This window comes from Sus scrofa, chromosome 2 (assembly GCF_054392235.1).
Source record: "Sus scrofa isolate SSC_HxYL_T2T_F1_AM1 chromosome 2, Sscrofa_HxYL_maternal_Yorkshire_Landrace_v2.0, whole genome shotgun sequence".
NCBI lineage: Eukaryota > Metazoa > Chordata > Mammalia > Artiodactyla > Suidae > Sus > Sus scrofa.
Genome location: NC_139384.1, coordinates 103,915,318 through 103,936,880, shown reverse-complemented (window position 1 = coordinate 103,936,880; position 21,563 = coordinate 103,915,318). Strand labels below are relative to the sequence as shown.

Genomic DNA, 21,563 nt, shown 5'->3' with positions numbered 1-21,563 from the left:
CTGCCATTTATAACAACAGGGAAGAATCTTGAGGAAGAATCTTCACTATATCAAATGAAATGGCAGACAAGAAAGACGAATGCTCTATCATCTCACACATAAATGGAATATAAAAAAATGAATTCACAGAAACAGAGAGTAGAATGGTAATTACCACAGACTGGGAGTAAAGGATTTGGGAGATGTCCGTCAAAAGGTATAGACTGGCATTTAGGAAATGAAGAAATTCTGAGGATCTAATGGACAGTGTGATGTTTAGTTAATACTGCTGTATTACATACCTGAAAGGTGCTAAGAGAGTAAATCTTAAATGTTCTCACTACAAAAAAATATTATGTGATGTGATAGAAGTGTTAGCTAATGCTATGGTGATAAACATTTATAAGCATACAGCGTATCAAATTAACATGTCGTATACCTTAAATTTACACAAAGCTATATGTCAATTATATCTATATAAAGCTTAGAGAAAAATAGGTTAAGTGGAAGGTGATTGTATGAATATAGATATTAAAAGGGAGAAAATATGTTTAAATAAATTATTTAACTGTTAATGATGAAACAGATTGCACAACAAAGACATATAGAATAAAAGGACTAGTTATTGTTCTCTATTAGAATCTGAAACGTTTTCACTGGAAATAATACACTAGTAGTTACACATTTTTCATCACAGAAAAGAACAGGTATATTTAAATCCATGAAGATATCTACTTGAGAGCTTTGTTAGAACCTTACATTTAAACTTACATTGTGGAAGGAGAAATAGTTTGGTTTGATAAAACTATGAGCAGATAAAATTTGCAAAATGATGGATAGTGTATTCTTTCCCAACCAGATACCAAAATTCTCTTCATAATTAAAATTTATATTGAGTAAAAAATTAAATTTCAATGATTTCAATATGCCACTCTTCCTAAAGCAAACTTCATTTATTATATGTCAAAAACTACTATAAATGTGTGATATTAGGAGTGCAGCACCTTCGTGAATGATTCATTGTTTAGTATATTAAATTGTGAGAAGGAAAATTAGAGTCATAATTCTTCTGTCTAACTTGAAACATTTTTATATAAGGAAAAGATAAATTATTCTTTTTTACATTTCATATATCTTAAAAGGATGATTAACTGTTGAATAAAATAAATCAAACTGTAAAATAAGAAAACTTAAAATTAACTTCTAGTTTTTTCTTGCCCCAAAATGTATTAAAAACTCTATTTCACATCAAAGGGACATTCTATAATTTTTTACGTCAATAGAAATAGAAATTTTGTACAAGTGTTGATTTACACATTAGTATTTTGAATGACAATTTTAAGATAATCAGTTCAGGAGTCCTTGCATTAGGAAAGTTTAAATTGATTTTATGCCTTTATTAAAATCTGGTATTTGGATTTTGTATGAGTGATTTTAAAATGATACAGAATATGTAACTTATGGAATATTGTATGCTTTTCATTAGTCTTTTACCTTTGGTAGATCCAATCAACAACCAAAAAATGTTAGATTATTTCTAGAAAGAGCCAAAACAATTATTTTTTTTAAATTCTTTACATTTCAAATGATCTCTGTGAAATAAATGTTGTGAAGTATTTTTCCATTTTACAAAGACAGAGGTCTAAAGTTTTGAAGTAGTTTGATAATCTTCTGTGGTATAATCCCTATCTAATTCTCCAAATTCATAATTTACCAATTCTTTACAGGGTTATTCAATACAGGTTTTAAAACATCACTTTGTATGTGAGAAAACATGAAATTTCTAACTTACTTATATTGCCACAGTGCATGTGTTTTGCCCATTGAATATTTGATGAGTGAATGAAAGACTGAATGAAATTTGTTTCCACTATCACCCTTTTTGTAAAATGTTTGCTGATCTATTACTTACTTATGTAACTTTCTTCTATTCCAGTGACATTTAGAATTTACACAAATATGGGGTTTATAACATTCTTTTATTTTTTTTGGGGGGGGGGGTGTACCCATGGCATATGGATGTTTCCAGGCTGGGGTCAATTCGGAGCTACAGCTGTTGGCTTTCAGCACAGCCTCAGCAAGATCTGAGTCTCATGTGCAGCCTATGCCACAGTTCATGGTAATACCAGATCCTTAACCTACTGAGCAAGTCCAGGGATCAAACCCATGTCCTTACAGGTACTAGTGGGGTTTGTTAATGCTGAGCCACAACAGGTACTCCCGTAACATTTTTAAAGATAATTGAGTATGAAGTTATCACTAATCACCTCTAAATTGTATACTTATATGCACCTATTATTTGTCTTTTAATTGCCTACTTTATGAGTGCCATTAGTCTGTTATTTATTGCTGAATAGCAAACCACCTCAAAATTTAGTGACTTAAGCCATTTCAAAACTTGTTGACTTAAAAACAGTAGCCATTTTATTTTTTCATGTCATGAGAAATTCAGGGAGGGCTTAACAAGGATGGATTTTCTTTGCTCTTCATTGAGGCTGGGGAATTTATATGGCCTAATAAGTCTGATCTTGCATCTGAGATGGCTGGAATGCTGAGATAGCTCTGCTCTGCTGTTATAGCCCATTATCCATCAGAAGTCCTCTTATGATTTTGCATTCCACCATTCTTCAGGACATTTGTGTCTCTCTAGCCTCCTCAGTATGACAATCTAGGTTTCTTTTTTGTGGTGCCTAAGGCTTCCTAAGAGGGTGAGAAATGAAGTTGCAACATCTATTAAAATCTAGTTTCCAAAGGCACTTCTACCTCACTTACTTGTAAAACTCACAGGTCAGCCATAGTCAGTGTAGGAGAAATAGATTTCACCTGTTTACAGGAGGAAGCAGGCAAATTCCACTGTAAAGGTGAAAAGTTATGGCATCTGTCCTTGAAAATAATCTTCCACCAGAACTTTATGCTTGATAATTAATGTTCTGATTAGTTGGTATTTTGCATATGAAAAAGTGAAGTTTGGAATAATTGGCTTCTAAGGTACCTTTCACTCTAAACTATTGTCTAAGCTCTTTAGACTTAATGAATACATTTCATTAATAGGTAGTATGTTTTTCTACTTACATTTTTATGACAGCTCTGGGCCACTATTCTTAGAAGGCTAAAAATCACAACAATTATAAAGAAAATATTCCTCTTGCTAAATGTTGAATAAAAATTTAAAATAAATATCTTCTTTTTTTTTTTTTTTTTTTTTTTTTTTTGTCTTTTTATGGCCACACCTGTAACACATGGAAGTTCCCAGACTAGGGGCTGAATTGGAGCTACAGTTGCCATTCTACACCACAGCCACACCAGCATGAGATCTGAAGTCATGTCTGCAACCTATGCCATAGCTGATGGCAGTGCTGGATCCCCAACCCACTGAATGAGGCCAGGGATAGAATTCATATCCTCATAGATACTATTCAGATTCATTTCCACTGTGTCACAAATGGAAGTTCCTTGAATTTACAAAAATCTCTTTTAAATTTTTCTTCTATCTCCATGAACATAACTCAGGAAAACGGACTTCTACATTATGACAGTTGTTACAGGTTTTATATTGGTAATAATCATGTTGTCAGTGTGATCTATGCTAGATCAATTAACAGGCACGATAAAACAAGATTATTTGTCACAGTAAAAACTTTTAATATTGATATACATATTTTAAAATATGTATCATACAGATATTTTATATGGAGATAGTAGTTTATAAATTGTATTTACTTATAATTGTGGGATTACAATAAATGTGATGTGTTACTGTCTACAAGCACACTTTCAATAAATACATGTGTTTTTTTCTGACTCTTTTCCAATTTTTTCTATATTACATTTACCCTAATTTTATCTATTAGGAAACATTTTGAGGGAGATTATTAATTTTATTGGTAAATTTAAGTTTGTATTTAATTCTTATAGTAATTCATTTTTACTGCATTAAAATTATTTGTATGTCACGAATATGGATTTTTTTTCTTTAACATGAGACTCTGTCTACTGGAATACTTCAGGCTTGGACAGTGAGGCGTAGACACAAATCTTACAGTTATTAAACTATTCTTGGATGTTTATTTCCTCCTTAGAGTGTATTATTCATTTTGTAAATGATGGCTTACAAGAGAAGAAAAAAAATTGACTTCTAGTCTCACCCATCTTAATAATGTGCTGTACAGTTGTCTTATTCTATTGAGAAATGCATTGATCTATACACCCCAGTTGATAAATAAGTAGAAAGTTGGATATGATTTAAAGGAAATTACTCCATAAATAAACGCCAGGTCAGCAAGACTTTGTTTCATGTTTTTTCCTCATTAACAAAAGCTTTTAAGCTGTATTTCAAATGATTATTTTTCACATTTTATACAGGTGAATTAGTGGTTTTAAATTTCATAGAATCCTGCTGGTGACTTCTACATCTTCATATGTGCTCTCTATAGAAATCAGACTTCAGGCAAGTGAAATAGCAATTGCTTTACTTCAAAGAATTTAAAGCTCAAGATCTTAGGATTGATATAGATCTCAGATTAAAAAAAAACACTACCAGCAGATTAAATATCTGGACAAGACTAGGAGTTTGTCCCATTAATCTGAATACATCTTCACTTATCTCTCCTATCGTATTTATGTGTCAGTTTCAGTTCAGAAGGAACACAGCACTGCTTGAATATCCAGCTGGAAATAAATTTCAGAACTACAATTTTTCCATTTTATTCTACTTTATATATTTTATTTACTAATCTCTTTATTTGCTTAATTTTTTTCTTGGTTTTGTTTTGTAAGTCAATGATGTTTCTGTTTATATATGAAATAGAATGTAACACTATAATCTGCTTTGGACTTCCTTATTAACATGATAAATTTAGTAGTTATACTGAAATGTTTTTAAGTCACTAGGCTAATGTGGAATTCTAAAGGAAAATGTTTACTATATGCATTTGTCAGAAGTAGCTAAGATAAATAAGCAAAGAAAGACTCAATTCTGAATAAAAAATTGTATGAAAACATTTTGTCCTATAAACAGTAATGTGCTGGATAAAAAAGACAAATTTTTTGAGAGTGTAGTTACTTTATAACTTCCAAAGTTGAAGTTTAATTTCTATTGTTATACAGCATGACTTGACATAAATACTCTTTTTTTTTTCTTTAAAAGATTTCATTTTAAAGTAGTTTTAAGATAAAAGCAATACTGAGAGGAAGGTTCATAAATTCCCCATATACTCCCTGAGCCCAAAAGTGTTCAGTCTCTCCCACTATCAGCATTCCCCACTACAGTAGTACATTTGTTACAATCAATGAAACTATATTGATATCATTGTCACCCAAATGCCACAAATTATGTCAGAGTTCACTATTAGTGTTTTACATTCTATAACTTGATACAAATGTATAATGTATGTATCCACCTTCTAGTATTATTAATAGTAGTTTTGCTTCCTAAAAACCTTCTGTCTCTGCCTATTCATCTCTTCTCCACTCCCAATCACTGGCAATCATCATCTTTTTACTATCTCTAAAGTTTTGCTTTTTCCAGAATGTCATATGGTTGGAATCAGACAGTGTGTAGCCCTTTTATTTAGCTGTTTTCATTAGTAATATACGCTTCAACTTCCCAGTCTTTTTATGTTTTGACAGTTTATTTCATTTTTTGTCTTTTTAGGGCCACACTTCAGCATATGGATGTTCCCAGACTAGGGGCTGAATTGGAACTGTAGCTGCTGGCCTACATCACAGCCACAGCAATGCAGGATCCAAGCTGCTTCTGTGACCTACACCACAGCTCAGGGCAAAGGCAGATCCTTAACCCACTGAGTGAGGCCAGGGATCAAACCCACATCCTCATGGATACTAGTCAGGTTCTTTAACTGCTGAGCCATGACTAGAACTCCAACAGTGTATTTCTTTCTAGCCCTGCACAATATTCCATTGTCTGGATATACAACAGTTTATCCATTCAAAAATAAAAAGGCATTAAGTTATTTCCAAATTTGGAAATTATCAATAAAGCTGCTATAAAAATTTGTATGCAAGTTTTTATGGTTACATAAGCTTTCAACTCCTAATTACCACCAAGAACTATTTCTGGATCATGTGGTAAGAGTATGTTTAGTTTTGGAAGAAACTACCATACTATATGACAAATGATTTCTTTCATGAATTATGTCATCTAAGTTGTATGTAAAAAGTCATTCTGAAATCTAAAATCATCTACATTTTCCTCTATGTTAACTTCTAGTATTTTCACAGTTAAAAATATCTTTTTTCCATCATAATGCTTTTCCTTACTTGACAAAAGTAAGCAAAAGCAATACAAGTTTGCTGTAATTTGTAGCCATGTTTTCTGAGCTCTCTATTCTGTCCCATTGATCTGCCTTTTATTTTTTTAACCCACGCAACACTGGTTTAAATACTATATCTTTATACTAAGTCTTGAAGTCAGGTAGCATCAGCCCAATTTTGTTCTCCTTCATTGGTGTGTTTGTTATTCTGGATCTTTGCCTCTCCATATAATTTTTAGAATAAGTTTTTTGATATATGTATATATATTACTTGTTAAGATTTTCATTGGGATAACATTGAATCTATAGATTAAGTGGGGAAGAACTAATATCTTGACAGTATTGAATATATCTATCCAGGAACATGAAATATCCATCATTTTAGTTCTTTATTGATTTTGTGGTAAATTTTCTTTACATAAGATTTCCCTCTGTACTTAAGGATCCTGAAAAATTGTTCCTTTATGAAGAAACTATAAGAAATAATTTGTATATGTACTGTTGTCACCTTAAAGTTTGAAAGAAACTATCTGGTAAATACAGAATGCATTGTATCAAATAGTGTTCAGAAGGCAAAAATTAATTTTTGTGTTTATAAAATCTCTTAGAAATATCTAAAATTAGAAAAATCAATCTTATATCTACCAAATTATTTTCTAGTAAGGGGAATAATGAAAAGAGATGTGGCTAAATTGATCAACTTCAAGGTAATTAAAACCCAAACATCACAAGTTTTGCCCTAAATTGAAGTTTACCAACACTAATTTTAATAATGGACAATTTATACTTGAGTTTATGATATAAATTCTAGGAAAATCTGCAGGAAATAAATTTAATTCTCTGTTTCACACATTGAATATGAAGAAAATACACTAATGAAACATTTTTAATCATAGTGACACCTTAAATTTCATAAATTCTAAAAATATTCTATTTTATAATTAAATATAACAGAATGAACAGCAGTATATTTTAAGCACATTGGGAATCGTATCATTTTAAGAAATATACAGTTTCAAAGGAGGGAGACAGCACTATATTTAAGAGAGCTTCTTAGAGAAACATAACTAAGTGGGCTGGGAGAAGTTATTACATTTTCCAGATGAGCTATCTACAGTTCTGTTATTTTATTAAAAATTTTGATAGTAATTCAGTCATAAAGAACATAGACATGCTATTGCCCTTTTACTCATCCATCAATATATTGAAAATTTATGTACATTTGAGGTGGTCCATCCAAGACTATATCACATTATCCCTTTTTCAGAAGATGCATATGCCAAACTGCTGACATGTGAAAGTAATTATAGATGTTTATCCCTACAAAATAGTATTTCTCTTTATATAGCCTGATTAGCACAAATATCCCAAAGCTTTAAGACTTCTCTGAGGTTTTTGTAGAACTCATTATTTTCTAAGTTATCTTAGAGGAGTTGACTTTAAGTTTGTGTAGCTTTTCCTTGTGAGAATAGAAGCGATGCCTTCTAAGCTCTTTTTATATTGGATTGGAAACTAGAAATCTATTTTTTAAATAATACATTTTTCACTTTCTGCTTTCTTCTTATTTTGTTATCCTAGGCAATTATGAATTATAACTGAGTCACCAAAGTAATTTACTAATCTGAACCAAATTACTGTCTGTACCCTTTGTATCTTACTGTTTTTATTAATATTTAATATTTAAATGTTTAAATGGAAGAAATTACATCAATGTCTTTGTCTAACTTGAAATTCTTAGCCTAAAATATGTACCTATTTCTTGATATATTTCCTTACACAGCTAAAATTTTACTTTACCAATACAAAAATATATCAAAATTATAAAAGTATAATTTAACTTGTCAAAATTATTTTCCTTAATTTATCAGGAAAATATTATGTTTTTAGGGTAAAGCTTTTTACTCATTAAGAACATAGCTATAACTAGTCTTGAATTTTGGTGGAAACCCCAATGATCAGTGAAATGGCTATAAAATAATTAGCCAGAAGGCATGGTGCCTAGATAATTCAAAATTTGGATGACTATAATTAAATACACTAATATTTGAATGTTTATAGTAAACAGAACTAGTTAATTCTGTTCTAGTTCTGAACAGAATTTGGTGAATTTCTTTATGGAATCTATACTGTAATATATAGGTGTCATCAAATGAAATGGTCACACAATTTATACTTCTATGAAATTAAGTGATTTTCTAAATGATTCTGTTTATAACTATCTCTTTCTGAGTTTCCCTGAAATTTCCAAGGCTCTCTTCCTCACTGATTGTTCCACATCAGCTCTTACATGATTAGTAGATGCAACTTCATATGACATCTTTGCATTTTCTGTTCTCTTTTTTTGTACTTAGGATACTCAGTTTTCTCTATTGTCTGCAAGTAGCATTGATAAAATTGTGTCTTACTCATAGGTAAGAAAACATTTGTGTGCACTCAAATTAACTTTAGTTAAAACAACTATAAAAGTTTATAATAGATGATGCTTAATTTCCTAATGCTTTTACTATCAAATCGTATTTCCTGGATTAGTCGATTAAACCTATAATGGAAAGTTGAAATGTCAATGGCCTTCCTAATCAAAAGGCAATATTCAAAACCTGAAGATTTCTTTTCTGTGTTTCTTTGTAGGGAGAATATGATTGGTAGAATAAGAGGTTTTTCATTTTGTGAAAAATGAATGTGAAAATAACTTGATTCATGATTTCATCACCTGCAATACTTTTTTTTGCCCAGCTTTCTGAAATCCTTTTATACCAGTTTGAGTTATATAGGAACACAGCTGCTCAGCAAATGATAAAAACAAAAACAAGCAAACAAAAACTTGTCACTTTAATATCTCTGTTTTGGCTGCCAGTTTATCAAAGATTAATTTCACTATTCATACTGCTTCTTGGAGCTCAACAGAGGTACACTTGTGGGGTGCCTATAATTATGTCATTTAGCTCTAAGTTATACCCCATAAACTGCGGAACTCCCTCTGTAATTATTGAAAAACAATGTCATCCTTATAAACTAAAAAATATGTGAAATTAGTGGAAGTATATATTTGAAAGAGTCACAAAGATCTTTGACTTTTTCAGCACATGAGGATATAGAAATCTATTTCTCATTCACCATCTGTTTTTGTTATTTATATATTATCTATATTTTTATGGTTTTCTTGTCATTTTCTCATTTTTTTCAGAAAATGCATTTATTTGATATTAATATTAAACATTAGGGGGCATGATTTATTATGCCACTGGTTTTCCATCTACAGAGTGGTTTAAACCTGTGTGTGTGTATATATATATATATATACACACACTCCATATATATATATATATTAACTCTATATATATATATACACACTCCATATATATATATATACACACACACTCCACATATATATACACTCCATGGAAAAATGCTCCTTTGGTTTCAGTGTATTTTAGACAATAAGTTGAACAAGAGACTTAAGAGAGAAATAGATAATCTTAAACTATCAAATCATTGATTGGATACTGCTCTAGTTATAAAGGCAATATTTTAAATGATATACTTTAGGGTTTAAATATTTTTTGATGGAAAACATCTTAAAATCATTTATGCCATTATTTAACCTTGTTATTTATGGAAAAAATTAAATGTGTCAGTTTGAATTTTTTTTTTTTGTAGAATATAATGTTATCTTCCCTTTGTTCCAAAAAATCATACCCCCTATGTTTATGCTTAAATTTTACTATGCATTGATCTGACATACCTCAGAAAGACAAAGGCTTATTTTGATTTATTGAGCTTTCCCCCTAAGGTAGTGACTTAATATTTAATATTTCACTATTTTGCTCATTTAATCTCAGGGGAAAGTGACCAGTTGAGGTCACATGATACATCAGCGCTGAGGAAGAAAATAACAGTGAAGAAATGGAAAAAGGGGGACATTATCACATCTGTTTGTCCTGGCTACTGTACAGGTATGTTAAACTCCTTAGGATAATACACTGAAATGCAGTATGTCTCTTCTTGATCTCCTCAGGGTAAAAAATAAACTCAGCTTATTTTATGCATCTAAGCTCTGATCCATCTAAAGACTAACTTTAAATCCATTTTCAATCATGTCCTTCTCAAGGGAAAGTGTGTTTGTATGTGTCAGTGTGCTGCCTTGGGATAGGAGTGGGAGAGTGGAAGGTCCAGGGGAAAATTCTCAATGTAAAATACCTAAATTGGCCCTTTTGGGCCATAGGCAATTTGATTACCTATTAAGTATATAAAATATACTTAATAGTGTGAAAATATATAATTGGGATAGCCAGGAATAAAGCAAACTATCTTTAAATTACTTGAGTCAGTGAAGAAGTTATTCCACAGTGATATTGTAATGGTTCCTCTGTGTTCATCCTAGTGCTTATATTTCATTTGTTTACTAGAGTAGCAGACTAATCACTAACTTGATCTCTAGGACCAAGTTACATTTGTGCTCATTTCTCATTAATATTCTATTGGACTTTAATGAGTATTAAATGGATTAAAACAGATTTAAAGCAATTATTGATCAATTATTGATTATTGATTTAAAGCAATTATTGATCTAAGTACTTAAAATGCATAATTGTTGTTATTCTCTTTTAATAAAGTGATTGGTTGAAAAGCTCTGATACTGGCATTTTAGAGTATGTGGTAAATGTGATATGCAAAGCCTAACTTCCACAATAAGAAAATTAAATTTATAAAAATATAAATATCTAAAGAGTGAAATAAGATCTAAATATGTAAGAAACAGAGCAAAATATGCTTTTAAAAAAAGGAAATTGTTATGTCCTATGTTGCTTCCCGTCAATTGAATTATGCCAAGAATTTGATCAATCTGTCTAAAAGACATGGGTGTTTAGGGTAAAAGGGGTTTTAGTATTGCTTAGGTTAATACTGGGTATTGCTTAAGTGTATACTTGGGGGAGTGCTATTTATAAGTTCTCTCATTCTACCCTGCTGCAATCTATGTTGTTGTTCAAAAGAGCAATACCCACCAACTTTATAATTGCCCACTCCCCTTTGCCATTTTGTTATCAACTCCACATCACTCAGATTCATGTCCTTCCTATAACCCATGCTCTTATTTCAGTTTCTATTCAAATTATCAAAATGTTAATATTATTTCTGATCTTTGCCTTCTCCATTCTTAGCTTCTGAATTTGACTTTATCCATGTCAAATATCTACTACTATCTCTCTATCTCAGCATTATTTCCCTTTCAAAGAACTGAGAGTGGCACATGTTAAGATAAGCCAATGATGATGATGACGGTAGTGATGATGAATTGTATCTGGCAGACAATGACCACTGACCCAAGGAGTTTATACACATAAATTATGTGTATATAATTTAATCCTCAAATAATTCCATGAAATAATAAATATTGCTTTCATCCCAGGATTACAGCAAAGAGGTTGAGCCAAAGAAAGATTAAGGAATTTAACTACAGTAATTCAGCCTTATTATCATAATTGGCAATGAATTTCAGTCAGTCCATCTATTATTAAAATTGATGGACAATACCATCTTGTCTTATCAAATATGAAGTTCATTCAACAAATGTTTGTTAAGAGCTTTTGTCCCAATTATTTTTAGGTTTTAAGAGTTCATAAAAGTTAATGAAATTAATTAAATTACATTATAGTTCATTTCTGGCTAGCCAGCCATAAGTTAATTAATTTCTGGCCAGCCAGATATAAACTAGAATAGGGTAATGGCAAATTGGTGAGAACCAAAAAAAAAAAAAAAGAAAAAAGTGAACAGAAATTTGTGCTGGTTGCTAGCACACACGACTATGCAATAGCAAAGAAAATGAAAAGAATGTACCTATTTGAAATTTGGGGTTTGATACAAAGCCATCAATGGAAATATTTTGTAGGAGTAAAATATTCCAAGATTTTGGTTCAGCTTCCAAATGCAGTTAACTTCCAGTCAAAGAAAAAAAAAAAAGAAAGTTGAAAAATGTCTCTATCCCTCGGATTTTCTTTTAAAGGGAGTAAGTATCTCCAAACAATATATTATTATGAATTGCACACACAAAGATATTGTAGCTAGTAAATTAACTGTGCATAAAACTCCTGAAATCTTGCAATGGGAGAAAAGATACATGCTGGGAGCATTAAGTCTGCCAATAATTTGCATAGCTTCTTGGAAGGAATTTAATTAGAATACAATTTTGCAGCTAAATGGAGAGCTGTTATGCCAAGACATATTAATCAAAATAGCAGCAATCTATCTTCAGAGAGACTTTTTGAATTAACTACTGAATTGAAAGGGTTCTAAAAATACATCTATATGATATGAATGTATACATAATCTTTTTTTTTTAGAATAACTCTTGTAATATAAAAAGCAAACAAGTATTAATGAAATAATACTGTTTTATGGTTCTCTTTGTTGCAAAAGTGAAATGGAAATAGGCATAAACAAACTCTGCCCTTAGTGAGACAAACCAAGGTGAAGAATATTATAGCTGAGATGTTAGATTATAGACTTCGATAAGTCAGTATTCCTTCTGCCATGCAGAAAAAGTTAAGATTTGACTATGCTTAAATTTTAGTAAGCCCTGAGGTGAGCTTTAACTTCATGTTGAACTCTAGAAAGAGTGTAATTATTAGATATTAAAAATGTTGCTAACAGCTTTAAGGGCCAGGTTGTTAGGTAGTTTCTTATCTGCTACTCAATTATTTAAATGTTCTTCTACTCTAGTTCCAACATTAAAAAAAAAAATAATTTTGCCCATTTTGATGTTGGAGAGAAAAAAAAGAAAAAACAGCTACTAGCATATGTGTATATCCATGCTTGTGACTTTGTGTATATGTATACTCAAGTGTATATTTGTATTATCAGTTCTGAGTAAATTTTACTAACTTTGGATTTTAGATTGATTTTGAGTTGCAAGGTTATATTTGGAGTAATCTTTGATCATAGTAATATAAAAGGAATCCTTCCTAAACATCCACTGTCAGAGGAACAGATAAAATAAATGTGGTACATAAATACAGTGGAACACTATCCAGCCATAAAGAAGAATGAAATAATACCATTTGCAGCAACTTGCATGGACCTAGAAATTATCATACTAAGTGAAGTAAGCCACTTCATTCTCTTGGAATGAGTATAATACTTTGTAAAAGTATTGTATATGTTTTTTAAATGTACTCATGTTTAGAAGAGTGTAGAATGCACTTTCTTTGATAAGCAGAATTAATCTGTCCATTTCTAAGAACCTTCATCATAATTAAATGGCTATCCACACATGCAAAAATAAATAAATAAATAAATAAATAAATATAAAGACTGCTTTTGAATTTAAAAAAATAGAAAAATAAAATGAATCCTTGAGGTACAACTGAACATGCATTTTTTTTGGTCTTTTTTTGGGGGTGTGGGTACACCTGAGACATATGGAGGTTCCCAGGCTAGGAGTCAAATCAGAGCTGTAGGCTGCCAGCTGGCCTACACCACAGCAATGCCAGATCCTAGATGCATCTGTGACCTACACCACAGCTCATAGCAACGCCAGATCCTTAACCCACAGAGCAAGGCCAGGGATTGAACCTGGGTCCTCATGTATGCTTAGTCAGATTCATTTCCACTGAGCCACAACAGGTGCCAAGACCAGATCAGCAGGTGAGGGCTGAAGAATGGGTGCTGTGGAACTTAAGAAAAAGTTAACATAAAGCAAGACACAGAGACATTTATCTTAATTAAAGGTAGGAACCGGGGGACTCAAGGTCTCCGGGACCAAGAGTGCAGCCCCAAAAAACCACATTGCTTTTATTGTGCTCTTTAGGTTTACATCAAGTGAGGAGGGGGTTGGAGATGTAGGATATAGTTCTTTTTATTATTTTAAAATGTTCTTTTATTATTTTAAAAGTCACATAGTTAGTAGATGGCTAAGCTTTTAATCTGACCTTTAGGCATTTAACAGTCATAGCATTGAGGAAGCCTGGCATCAGATATCTATGCAAAGGCATCTAGAGAATCATTGTGCTTCTGCAAAGTGCCTGCCTAGGTTTGCACCTTGATTCTCCTTGCTGATGCATATCCTTCTAATGACTCCTTATAAACCCCTTGGGGCTATGAGGCTCATCTTCCTCTTATTCTTAAGAGGACATATCATGCTGTGCAAATGGCGTGCCTATCTGCACAGGTCCAGTATGCCTAGACCAAGGCATTACGTCCTCATTCAGCTGATCATATGAATAACTTATGCCTTTAGGTCTTTGTTCTTAAGCTTAAGACATTTGTCAGCATTGTGACTGTTTTTCAAGCAGGAATATAGGCTAAAGATAAAGCAGGACAAAATGGAGTTTTTAGCATAGAAAATAGAAACAAAGAGGCTAAGAAAATATTGCAGAAACATGTCTCCCGACAAATGGGAACTCCAGCACGTGCATTTTTAATTGCATATATTACCAGTGTTTCATTTGGTTATGTAACAGTGACATAATTAATTGTACTTCAGTGTTAATTGTAAAACTAAAATACCCAGAATAAAAAACAAAAAAACCCCAAAAAACCAAAATCATGACTCATATAAATCTTTTACTTGTCCATGGAAGCAGTCTTAATGCATAGACACAACTTATAGTTTATTATGTATTAACTATAATTTACAGGTGCTCAAACATCCCAAAATAAAAATATAGGATTTCCCAATAGATTTGTAAAATGCCTGAAATTTTTGTGTTTAATGTTACTTTCTAGGTTGTAAGGGACATTAAATATTATATTTTGCCACCGTAATTTTAGTCCTGCTAAGCATGTGTTAAATATCTTAAGTACACAGTATAAATATTTTGATATTGAATGAAAGAGTAATACATCATGGTGTCTAAATCCAGCATTTTGTATCATTATCAAAACTGTATATTCCATAACTTCACTTGATAAAAACAAGTACAAGTATGAACAACTAATGCATTGGAACAGATTAATCTGTCAACAGGAAATCAGGTTGGAAAGATGGAAGACAATTGTCCTGTCTTAATTTGGAATCAGAAGATCAGAAAAACCCAGAACTTGAATGTTATTGGGAGAACTGAACCAAGTACAGGGGCCTAAGCAGCCAAAATTGTGGAAAGGAAGAGACATTAAGAACACTCAGGAGTTCCCGTGGTGTCTCAGTGGTTAACGAATCTGACTAGGAACCATGAGGTTGCGGGGTTGATCCTTGGCCTCGCTCAGTAGGTTAAGGGTCCAGCATTTCCGTGAACTGTGGTGTAGGTTGCAGGTGGGCTTGGATCCCATGTTGGTGTGGCTCTGGTGCAGGCCAGTGGCTACAGCTCCGATTAGACCCCTAGCCTGGGAATCTCCATATGCCATGGGAGCAGCCCTAGAAATGGCAAAAAGACTAAAAAAAAAAAAAAAAGCTTTTAAATATTGTTTATTGTCAGCCATGTGCCTTTGTCTCTCATGCCAAGTGTGAAAATGGATGATATAGGAGATGCCAGGACTCAGATCCTTGCTTGCATGGTAGTTAACATTACTTAGAGACTTCCATGTACTAATGAGCCCATTTCTTGACAAACAGTTCAAACTACTACAGACCATCACTTATTTCTGACTTCTAGGTTACTATGTTCCTTTAAGAAAACATGAGTGGAAATTTCCCCCAAGAAAAAGTCTATTCAGAAGATGATTGTATTGTTCCCATTGTGGTGCAACGGAAAAGGATCCGACTACTATCCATGAGGATGCAGGTTTGATCCCTGGCCTTGCTCAGTGGGTGGGGGATCTGGTGTTGCCCTGAGCTGTGGTGTGGGTTGCAGATGCGTCCCAGATCATGTGTTTCAGTGGTTGTAGGATAGACTGGCAGCTATAGCTCTGATTCACTCCCTAGCCTGGGAACTTCCATATGCCCTGGGTGTTGCCCTGAAAGCCAAAACAAACAAACAAACAAACAAACAAACAAACTGTATTTCCATTTATCTCTTGTTTTGTTTTCTCCTTGAAATGCACCACTGTTGATAATATCAATATCACTCTTTACACTGACACTTTCATGCAGGATTTTAAAATGTGCTGAATTTGCACGTATTATTAGTGGAAGACAATGTGTAATCATCCAGCTTCATTCCACAACACATTTTAAAAGCTTTTGGAAAGAATGAAACATAATCAAATTAGAGGTTACATCAGTACAAATCAACCATCTATGTCTTTTCATTCTAACTTAAAGCAAGCTGGCATACCTAGCAGTAACCTTTTTCCAATTCACAATGAACTTCATTATACATGCTAAAGAAAATCTTTATACCTGTAGGGAACCTGTTGCAGTGATTTGGCATGGTTGACTAAACTCACAAGAGGAAATATGTACAAAGGTTTAAAGATTAGATTCAAATGAAATTTTTGTGCCAGTTGAATTGAATCATCATGCCACAATTGAGACACAATGCAATGCTTCTATATTAAGCCAGCCATGGCCCAGATGCAAATAAGATATCAGTGTTGTTATAGGCTACTATTCCTCCAAACACTGTTTTAGGTTTAATTTCTTATTTTTGCCACGGATTGTCAACACTCTGCCTAGCTTACTCCATCTGCTAAGAATATACTTATTGAAGAAAGTAACTTACAATGAATTTTTTTGTTCCAACCTAAGTCAATTAAATTCAAATATAAATTCTGTGACAAAGATAATGATATAACAATGTGAGAAAAATAAAGAACATTAGCAAGTCACTAATATAATAACAATAACTATAGTTTTGGATCTTCCCATTATAGATATAATGATCTTTGGAAATCAAAAGATTCTCTAAGCTTATTTACTCACTTGGTAAATTAGGAGAAATGGACTTGCTACTCAAAATAGAGAACTTAAACCAACATTATTGGCATTACCTGGGAGGCTGAAAGAAAGGTAGTCTTAGATCTTTTACCCCAGACCTACTGAATGGGACATGTGCTAAAACAAAAGCCCCAAAGAGCTGAGCGCCCAGAAGTCGGTGATCCTTTCTATATCACTTCCATATTTCTCCACCTCTTACCCAAATCACACATGTGATCTGAAAAGCAAAATGATTATCAGAGCCAAGATTACTTTCAATACAAACACTGCTAAATATTAGGCCCATTCATTGATTTTTCATAAAGTTGTCCTTAGAGTACAGTTGAAACACTAGCTTGAGCAAATTAATATATTTCTATTACAACATTAAAATGGTATTAAATTTTGGCAATGTGCCCAGTATTAATAGTATGTGTGTGTGTATATACACACATATGTATTGATAACATTTTTCTAGGAATAGAGGCTTTGTGCTTTCACTATCCTAATTTTACTGCAGGGACTATGTAGCAAGTGGAAGGTGGGATATAATTCTACTAGTTATTCCATAAATAATTAATCCTGCCAGAAATACTTGGAAAACATAACTGTAAATGTTGGTTAAATACACAAATTTAAACATTGATATAGAATTTATGTGATATTAATAATGGTTTCTTTTTCTACAACTACCTTAATCATAGATGAACATGAACTGACATTGTCCAAGTTTATACATGTACATGATAATTTAATGTTTCTCCTACAAATTAAATTCAAATTGATTTATTTCCGCTTCCTATCTTATATATTTGAATTCATATGATTCAATCACCCAAATAATATAACTTCATAAGTATATTTTAAAATTTTAATGTTAACAGCAAGGTTTTATGTTTAATTTTATATTTAATATGTGCTGATGATGTCTATTTTTGCTACTTGAATTCATATTCAGGTATCAAGAAGAAAATTTCCCTTAGATTGTTTCTCAGGTTATTAAATAGACACTACTGAAAATAATTCTAAAAACTGAGTATTAAAATAAATTTTTTTTAATTAAAAATATATCTTATCCTTAAAGGATTCATTTTTTAATATTAAAATATCCTATAAAATGAATAGTTTTGCTTAGCTAGAAAATTACCTGGGACTAGGTAACTTAATGCATACTTAGTTTTACATGGAAGTTGTTGACATTTGTAACAGAAAATATCAAATGAAGTAACTCTATTTTGAATTATTCTGAATTACCAATCTCTGTGCCAGTTAGGTAATGGCTTCCTATTAAGGTTAATAGAAATTGAATGTAAATCTCCATGAATAAAATTAAGGCTATACTGATATCTCAATTACTTAGGGCATAAGGGTCTGTGATAGTCACGCTTTAAAAAAGCAAAAGTGCTTACTAGAAGCCCTAGGCTAATAACAAAACCAATTTTACAGCAGTGCTTAATGTGTACGGTCAAAAAAAAAAGGACTGAATTCAGGAAAACAATTTAGTTAGACTCTAAAGCTTCTGGAAGTAGTGCTGCTGAGTTGTGATACTACATAATCACCCAATAGGGCAGACGATTGGGAGTAAGTTGTTTCAGAAAAAAATGTATATGGTCCAAAATAATTACTTGAAGACAGGAAAGTATCAATTATGATTTTCTATTCTTCCTTTATCTACTTTTCTGTCTTTTTCAATTTTCACCCCAACCTCTGGATTTCCTTAGATTCTCCAGTCTGTGTAGGTAAACTGCATCACTCCCACACATTCTTCTTTATCAACATCCCCTTCTCCTTTCAATTTTGCCAGGACTGCATTTTAATTGTAAAATAAATATTTCTGCCCTATTTCAGTTTGATCTCTCACCTGAGCTCAAGAAAAATGCCCATTTTGCCTGTTTGTACTCATTCTACACCATGTTTCATAAGCTAGCCAATGTTTTCTTTCTAAACCAGTATTTGGACATAGCACTCCCCTTACCAAACCTTTTTTCTAATCCAAAATCCTTTACACTGCATTCAATGTTTTCTACTATCTGACTGTAAACTCGCCTTCAAGATTTCAATTGCAATGTCTTCCCTATGTTCTATTTGCAGCAAAAGTCCGTGGTTTTCTTAAAAAAGAATTGCATTTGCATTCCTCTCTTTCTTTGCTTATGTTGTCACTCATTTAGCAGCACAAATTAACTGCTTTGTTGCAAGTTCTTCACATTTCTTATCTTCACTAGTAGATGCTATATGAGTTTATTTATTTCTGATTTTATTATGGTTGATTTATAATGTACCAATTTCTGCTGTACAGCATTTATTTCTGATTTTATTATAGTTGATTTATAATGTTGTACCAATTTCTGCTGTACAGCAAATGACCTAGTTATACATATAAATACATTTCTTTTCTTATACTGTCTTCCATTATGGTCTATCCCAAGAGATTGGATATATTTCCCTTTGATATCCAATAGGACCTCATTGCTTCTCCATTCTCAATATAGTAGTATGCATCTACTAACCCCAAACTCCAAGCTCATCCTACTCACTCCCTAATTTTATTAATTTAAATGCTTATTTGTTTAGTATTCATGGAACTACCAAGTCACTTAAATTGTATGTTTTCAGTTAGTGAACTAATGCAGATTAATTCTTTGTAGATAATTCCTTTGTCTGATTAGAAGAATTGTAAAAGGTAACATAGATGTTTGATTATGTATTGAAATTTTTTTTCTTTTTAGAATACATTGTTGGTTTCTCTTTCTTATAAATCAAAATTTCTAGTACTACTATTGATCATGGTTTAAACTATTAGTATGCATTGATTCCAAATATATTATGGATCAACTATCTATACTCCTCTATACTGGTCAAATACCCAAATTGGTACTTATCCTTATCTCTGTAAATCAAAGATAATAATTGAGACTTGTTATTAAATCCACCCTCTATAACACCACCACTAACACTCTCCTGGATCTTAGAAAAAAAAGTAAAGAAAACTTAAAGCATTTAATGAAGCATACATGCAAAAAAGAGTACAGGAAAATATGCCTTTGCTCTCACGATCAACAGTGGAGGAGGAGTCCTGTAAAGATTTGGACTTGTTTACTAAGATGCAGGGTTGTTGGTAAAGGCACACCATGCCCTTTCCGATTGTGCTTCGTGAATAAACTGAAAATTTTATGGCTTCCTTTATAGCAAAAAATAAGCAGTTAAGGCAGTGGTCTTAATGCATACAAGTCCTATTCCAAACAGAGGTCAGTAATACTATCACCGAGGCCTATCACACATGTCTAAAAAAATTAATGTCCAGAGACACCATGAGAATGAGGCAGAAGAAAAGTAAAAGTAAAAATGGTGAAGGATTTTGTGCAGGTTAACATTTTTGCTTTTCCTTTTAGTCAATAGAATTTAATTTTCATATTTTAGTGTTTGGGTTACATTATTGACAGCAAGTCAAAAAAAGTAAGGTATAAAGGGGGGAAGGGAGTTCCCATCGTGGCTCAGTGGTTAACAAATCCGACTGGGAACCATGAGGTTGTGGGTTCGATCCCTGGCCTTGCTCAGTGGGTTAAGGATCTGGCGTTGCCGTAAGCTGTGGTGTAGGTTGCAGATGCGTCTGGGATCCCACGTTGCTGTGGCTCTGGTGTAGTCTGGTGGCAATAGCTCTGATTAGACCCCTAGCCTAGGAACCTCCATATGCCACAGGAGTGGCCTTGGAGATAACAAAAAGACAAAAAAAAAAAAAAAAAAAAGGGAGGAAGGATTAGAGGGAGGGAGGGAAAGAGGGAGGAGGAAGGAAGGAAGGGGAAGGAAGGGAAAAAGAAATGAAAAGAGTGGGGAAGGCAAAAATCACCTTGCCCAAGATTATTCTGCAGCAGTATTTAATGACTGACTGTACTTTTACTTTCTTCTAGAATCTCCTCTTCATATTATATAGAACATAAATATGTTTACATGTACAAAATATCTTCATATCAGGTTTATTCTTCTAAGTCAGATAATTTGGAATATCTTAGTGATAAACTTACAGATTTTAGGATAATAGTGAATTAAGTTATGCTACTAATTTATTTAAAACATAGCCATCTCTATAATAATTGGCAACTCAACATGATGAGAGAGAAAATTAAATACTACAGAATTTTAGATATATTTCTGTGCTAGTCTATTTTTAAATTTGTATTTGTTTAGGTTGTAATAAAAGAAAGAAATGTATCTTGGAGAAAAATTACAACAAAATAATTTTTAGAAGCTTAAAATTAAATAAATGTCATCAACTATTTGCTTTCTATAAATATTCAATCTTTGCTGTTTAGAGCTGGAGAAAGATGAAATTTAAAGTTCACTGCCAAACAGAAACTGACCCATTTCTTTTCATAAATTTCTGAGCTAATTATTATCTTTCAGAAACAATACCATTTTGTCATGTTTAACATGAAGATAAATGTTTCCTAGCTACTTTTTCTACAGTGACCTTGTATTTAACCAACATATAATACTAGTAGAAATAGCAAAACTTGCAAAATGTCATT

At 32.3% G+C, this 21,563-nt stretch overlaps 1 long non-coding RNA gene across 8 annotated transcripts in view; it reads left to right on the top strand.

Moving 5' to 3' along the window:
• Positions 1-21,563, top strand: part of LOC110259771 (uncharacterized) — a 548,103-nt gene that overhangs the window by 8,009 nt on the left and 518,531 nt on the right. For all 8 annotated transcript variants that reach the window (XR_014838230.1, XR_014838226.1, XR_014838228.1 and 5 more), the window contains exons 2-3: positions 10,091-10,204; positions 15,839-15,967. This is a non-coding gene — a long non-coding RNA (uncharacterized LOC110259771). The remainder of the gene's footprint in view (positions 1-10,090; positions 10,205-15,838; positions 15,968-21,563) is intronic.